Source organism: Lepisosteus platostomus, chromosome 15 (genome assembly GCF_059453375.1).
Source record: "Lepisosteus platostomus isolate fLepPlt1 chromosome 15, fLepPlt1.hap1, whole genome shotgun sequence".
In the NCBI taxonomy this organism is placed as follows: domain Eukaryota; kingdom Metazoa; phylum Chordata; class Actinopteri; order Semionotiformes; family Lepisosteidae; genus Lepisosteus; species Lepisosteus platostomus.
The window spans coordinates 1,411,721-1,417,934 of NC_142625.1; the positions used below are offsets into that span (position 1 = coordinate 1,411,721).

Consider the following 6,214-nt stretch of genomic DNA (forward strand, 5'->3'; position numbering starts at 1 on the left):
ATTTCTTTTGTATTTTGTATAATAAAAAAAAAAAAAAAAATCTGTTCTTATCAGTTTAATATCTGATACGTCCCCCATCGGGGGACCACATATTAAACGGATTTTTGGAACAGGGAGCTGGATCAGGAGCTTGCTCCGTCCTCTCCACGCATCGGCCCGGTATTGCAGCGCCTCCGGGAGCGGTGCACCACCTTCTCTCAGCGGTGAAAAGACAGACGTAGCTAGCTAGCTAGCGAGCGAGCGAGCGAGCGAGCGAGCGAGCGAAGTGGACTGGAGCTCCTTCTTCTCGGGTCTCGTCCCTCGTCCCCCATCTGTGTGTCTCTGTGTTCTGTCTCTCTCTCGCCCTCTCGGTTCCCGTGCTCCCTCTGTGCGCTTTCCCGCGTCTCGACTCTCTGGGCAAGCAGGCCGGCCCCCTTTTCGGCTCCCGTGCGTTTTCCCTCCAAAAAACTTAGGTTTTTCAGCCTTTTCCCAGGGAGGCAGGCGTGGCTTGCTTGCTTGCTTGCTTGCGTGTGTGTCCGTCCCCGTCCCTGCAGGCGGGCCCCTTTCGACAGCTGGGCGTTTTCCCTCCAAAAAACTTAGTATATCCACCTTTTCTTTCTTTTTTTTCGGCAGGCAGGCAGGCAGGCAGGCGTGTGTGCGCGCGCGTCCCCGTCCCTCCCTCCCTCCCGAGAGAGAGCTGCCCCTTGCCTCTGCCCGCAGGTGCTGGCGCTCGGCTTTCGCTTGCAGCCGGTTGGGCGCAGCTGCTGCCGGTGGGAGGGGCCTAAGCTAAGGAGGCCGGGCGGCTGGCGCCCCCTGCGGCTGCGGTCGTTGTCGGGCCGTTGACAGAAGATCAAAGAGCAGGGCCCCCGCCCGGGACTGGCAGGAAGGCAGGCGGGCAGGCAAGAGAGTGGGGGAGCAGAGTCCCGCGGCAGGCCTCTGGCTGCAGGGAGGCCGGCAGCTGCGCGGGTCCCGGGCTCCAGAGGAGTCGGCCTGCGCCACTGTGCGCCAGCGGAACGCCCGCGCGTCGGTCCGCGCCTTTGTGGGCATCGCTTCTCGGCCTTTTGGCTAAGGTCAGAGGTCGAGGGAGAGAGGATCGAGAGGACAGCTTTGCGTCGACACGTTTGGATTGCCTGGATTTTGGACCCGGATTGCTTTTGGACTACGATTTTTTGCCTTTGGACGTCGGACTTTTGATTTTTCACCCGGCTTTGCATTCCTTGGCTGTTTTGGTGGCCGAAAGGCTGCCCAACCATGGCTGCAGGGCCTGGAGAGGCGAGGAGGGCTGGGAAGGACCCCAGCATTAAGTGGACTCTCCGCTTCCGCTGGAAGCCGGAGACGGCACCACCTGGAAGGGAGAAGTTCGAGGATGACGTCCTGTTTGGAGCTTTGGGGCTGAAGGCATCAGAGATCTTGTGTGTGCAGGGGAACCAGCCACAGAAATTCATGGACACCACCTTCATCAGCGCCGATATCCACAAGAGAATGGTAGGGAAATGCACTGAGATCATTAAGAACGGCGGATTTCCGGAGTATGAGTGTGGGGGACTGCAGAGCGACAGCAAGAGGTGGGTGGTTTTGCACATGTTCGATCCGTTTGTGAAAGACGCCGACGTGAGTACCTTCCTAAGCAGGTACGTGGATGTGAAGGCGGGTCCCTTGGGGCTCAAGGACACACGTACTGTGTGGACGGGAAAACGTCGGTATCTGGTGGAGTTGCGGCAGGACAAAACAGCAAAGGACGGATACAGCCACCCACCAGGCACATTCGCCATCGGAGGAGGTAGGGGGTACATGTTTTATTGGGATCAGCCTGACTTTTGCAGGAGGTGCCGGGCCTTCGGACACCGAGAGGGGGCATGTACGGCGGAGAAATGTGGCAAGTGCGGCTGTCAGGGACATCAAACCAGAGAGTGCAAGGTGAAAGAGTGCTCTTTGTGCGGGGATAGAGGCCACCTGTTCCGGCAGTGTAACAAGAGGGGCACGGCCACGGAGGAGGCGGCCACGAAGAAGGCGGCCGCGGAGAAGGCGGCCACCGAGGAGGAGATCATGGAGGAGGCGGTCAGAGAGTGGATGGCGCAGGAAGACGAGGCTAGTGAGGGGGAAGGCCGGCCGAAGGGTAGCAGACCCCCTGGTAAGGGGGAGAAGAAGGGAGGAAGACAGGGGAGAGAGGTGCACCAGGGAGAAGAGGACGGAGAGCGACCAGGAACGTCGTGGGGCTCCGACGTGGAGCAACTGGAGACGGCGCAGGGAGGGGACGGTGAAAATCCGGGAACATCAGGAGGAGCAGACGGAGGGGCCGGAACCTGGGCGGAGGTGGTGAAGAAGGGGCGCCCCCTGAAGGACGGGGGAAGAACTGCGACACCGACACCGACGCCAACAGAGGAGGAGGGGATGGTAATCCTGCAGGGCGCAGGGAAGAAGAGGAGGTCAAAGAGGCAGAGGGCGGAAAGGCGTCAACAGGAGACGCAGGAAAAGAAGAAGAGGACGGCCGAGGAGGAAGGCCAGGAGGAAGACCCGGGAGACTTCGCAGACTCTGAGGGGATGGAAGAGGAGGAGGGAGTTTTGACGGCCTCGAGTGACTCCGAGGCCGAAAGCACCTCGGAATCTCTCCCCCCAGGGCAGGGGTCAGGGGCGGCAATGCTGGCCGTCTACTCAGTGGCGGCCAACGTAACGGACGATGGCAGCCCCGTAGTCTACTGCCAGCCTGAAACGCCAACTCCGGAACGAGAGTCCCCGGACAGCCGCGTGGTCCACTTTATGGACACAGAGGATGGCAGCTCGGAGAGTACAGCAGGGACGGCGAGCTCACCTGATTCCAGCCGATCGGAGGGAATGGAGAGTGACAGCCCCCCTCAAGACCCGCCATGACCCTCACAGTTGCAACAGCTAACGTGAGGGGTCTGAGGAAGCAGGAAAAAAGAGTGGCAGTGTTTTCCTACCTGTCTCGAAGGTATCTGGATGTGATCTTTCTGCAGGAAGTCCATCTCAAGGACCTCGACGACGTGAGGACCCTTCAGAGGGAGTGGAGGAAGGGTCCTTCGTGGTGGAGCGTCGGAGGGGTGAACTCCTCTGGTGTGGGTATCCTGTGCGGCTTGCCAGGGTTCGCCGCCCAAACAGTCAGCTCAGTAATTCCCGGACGTCTGCTGGTGGTGGACGGAACCTGGAGGGGAGTGAAGATAAGGCTGGTTAACGTATACGCCCCAGCAGACAGAAGGCAGCAGGGCTCCTTTTTGAAAGACCTGGAGCCCGTGCTGTACACCAACAGAGAGCTGATTGTAGGCGGCGACTTCAACATCGACCTGGGAGACCCGCACGGCCAGGGAGTTCATCTGTTGAGGTCCTTGATCGCGGATTTTGGCCTTCGAGATGGGTTTAAGAACGTTGCACATCACACCTGGGACAATGGAAGAGGGAGTTTTCGACGCCTCGACTACATCCTCTCTACTGTGAAGTGGACAACGCTAAGCAGGCAAGTGACCCCTACCTGGTTCTCGGACCATCGGCTGCTCACGGTCTCCTTCGGTGTTGAGGACCCGCGCTTCCAGGCTGGGTACTGGAAGCTGAACAAACAAGTTCTTCACGAGGAGAGATACCGAAGGAAGATCGAGACAGTGCTGAAAGACCTGGAAAAGAAAAGGGAGCTCTATAGCTCTGCGGTGCACTGGTGGGAATCGTGCAAACAGACTCTCGCAACGGTCACCAGGCGATACTGCTGGATCCGGCGGAGTCTGGAGGAACGCCAGTGCGCCCAGCTCCAAGAGGAGCTGGAAGCACTGTATGAGCAGCTGAACCAGGGGGGCGCCTTCGACGGCGAGAAGATCGCCAACGTCAGGAGCCTGCTTAGGGAAAAGTGGCTGCAGAGAGCAAAGAACTTTCTTTTCAGGCTGCGGGGAGTTTGGAAGGAGGGAGAAGAACAGTGCTCACCCCAATTCTTCAGCGCCGTGAGGAAGCAGCAGGAGCGCTGCTGCTTCGAAAGTGTACGGCGCGAGGATGGGACTGCAGCCACAGACTTGCCCGGGATGCTGGAGTGTGCCACAGTTTTCTATACAGCCTTGTTCCAGGAGAAGGAGATCGACGCCAGCATCAAGGAGAGGCTCCTGGAGGGTGTAGAAAAGGCGGTAGACGATCCCGCCTTGCTGGTTGGGCCTGTGACGGGGGCGGAAATAAAAACAGCATTGTTTGGATTGAAGAAGGGGACCGTCCCCGGAGTCGACGGCCTACCAGCGGAATTCTACCGGACCTTCTGGGATCAACTAGAGCCTTTTCTGGTGCAGGTTTTCAATGAGGCCCTGGACAGCAATGAACTGGGCCTCTCGATGAAGACCGGCGTCGTGACTCTGATCTACAAGGGAGGAGACAAGGCGGACCTGGGAAATTGGAGGCCGATCCAGATCCTGTGCACCGATTATAAGATCTTGGCCAGGGTGCTGGGCGGCCGTCTGAGAACGGTGATGCCGGCGCTGGTCGGGGCGGACCAGACATGTGGCGTGGCAGGCCGGAAGATCAGCTGGACCCTGCAGCTGATCCGGGACATCATCGCCTGGGTGGAGGACAGAGGCCTGCCGCTCATGCTGGTAAGCCTAGACCAAGCAAAGGCGTTCGACCGGGTCCATCACGGGATCCTGTGGGCACTCCTGAGGAAGAAGGGTCTGCCTGACGTCTTTGTCAGGTGGATTGAAGCGCTCTACAACGGCGCTGCGTCCCGGGTAAGAGTCAACGGAGCAGTAGGGAGGAGGATTCCGGTAAGGTGTGGTGTGCGACAGGGATGCCCACTCTCGCCCCTGCTGTACGTCATCTTCCTCGAGCTGCTATTAGACCCCTTGCGGAAGGACCCTGGAGTGGAGGGAATTAAAGTGCCAGGTGGAGGTGGGCAGGAAGCCAAAACTGCGGCCTACGCGGACGACGTAACGCTCTTCCTCAGCTCTGACAGGAGTCTGGGGAGAGTGTTGGAAATCGTGGAGGCCTACTCCAGAGGCACCGGCGCCCAACTGAATCGCGCCAAGAGCCTGGTGAAGCTGTTTGGAACCTGGTCGTACGTACCAGAGATCGCCGGAGGACTAAGACACACAACGGACCCGGTGAAAATCCTGGGGGTCCTATTTCACACCTTGGACCCCTCAGGACTGAACTGGGAGGCCAGGTTCCGGAAGATCAAGCAGAAGCTGGGCCTTTGGCAGCAACGATCCCTGACGTGGATAGGGAAGGCGCTGGTGCTGAAGGTGGAGATCCTGCCCTTGCTTCTCCACCTGGCAGTAGTGTACCCCCTACCAGCAAGGAGGAGGAAGGAACTGGTAAGAACAGTTTTTACCTTCGTGTGGGGCCACTCATACGAACGGATCCGCCGGACAGACATGTGCAGACCTATCGTGGAAGGAGGCAGAGGGATCCCGAACTTCCCAGTGAAGTTGGACTGCGTCTTCGTCGCCAACCTGTGCGTCATCCTGCACGGTAACCCGCCCCACCTGTGCGGCCGGTTCGTGAGTCTCTGGCTGGCAGCGAGTATGCGACACCTGGCCGCCTGGAAGAACACGACCCCGAAGGCTGAGCGGCTCCCACTGCACTACCGCCACGCAGTGCAGTGGCTGCGGGCACACCCAGAGGTACGGGACAAGGAAGTAGCGCTGAGCCATAGGAGGATGTATTTGGTGGTCACAGCACAGGACAGGCCAGCGCTCCTGGGTGTGCCCAGTGACATCTGGCAGCAGGCCCAACCAAAGGGCCTGGACAACAGGCTCAAAGATCTGAACTGGCTTGGTGTGTGGGGTCGAATGGCGGTCAGGGCCGTCATGTACTCGCACGGACTGTCAAAGAAGAGCCAGTGCCCGAGGCTCGGCTGCACAGGGGAAGAAACAGTCAACCACGTCTTTTGGGAGTGCGGGTTCGTGCAGAGGGTGTGGAGGTCTAGTCAGCACCTGTACGCACAGGTAGGCCTGGGGTCCCTCTTGACGCTGAACACGGTAATGAAGGGTGTGGCTGGTTCCCGAAGATGGAACGCGGCGTTTCTGCTATGGCTCCTTATCAGCCTGACCAAGCTCCACGTCTGGGACGCAAGATCTGAGCTGGTCAAACACGGAGTAGAGAGATCAGTGCCGGCCATCTTAAAGAAAGTTAAGAGGGACGTCTCACGGAGGATTCGGTGGGACGTCCTCCGATGGGGATTCGCCGCGGCACGTGAACGTTGGAAGGACTTGATCACATGGGTGTAAAGGTGGAGGGTAGTGTAAACTTTTAAAGC

The 6,214-nt window shown here is 59.1% G+C and overlaps 1 non-coding gene across 1 annotated transcript; it reads left to right on the forward strand.

The window, feature by feature from the left end:
• Window positions 1-193, forward strand: LOC148647569 (U2 spliceosomal RNA). Its single transcript, XR_015926834.1, has one exon. It is a non-coding gene; the product is annotated as a U2 spliceosomal RNA (small nuclear RNA).
• Window positions 194-6,214: the final 6,021 nt, after the last annotated feature.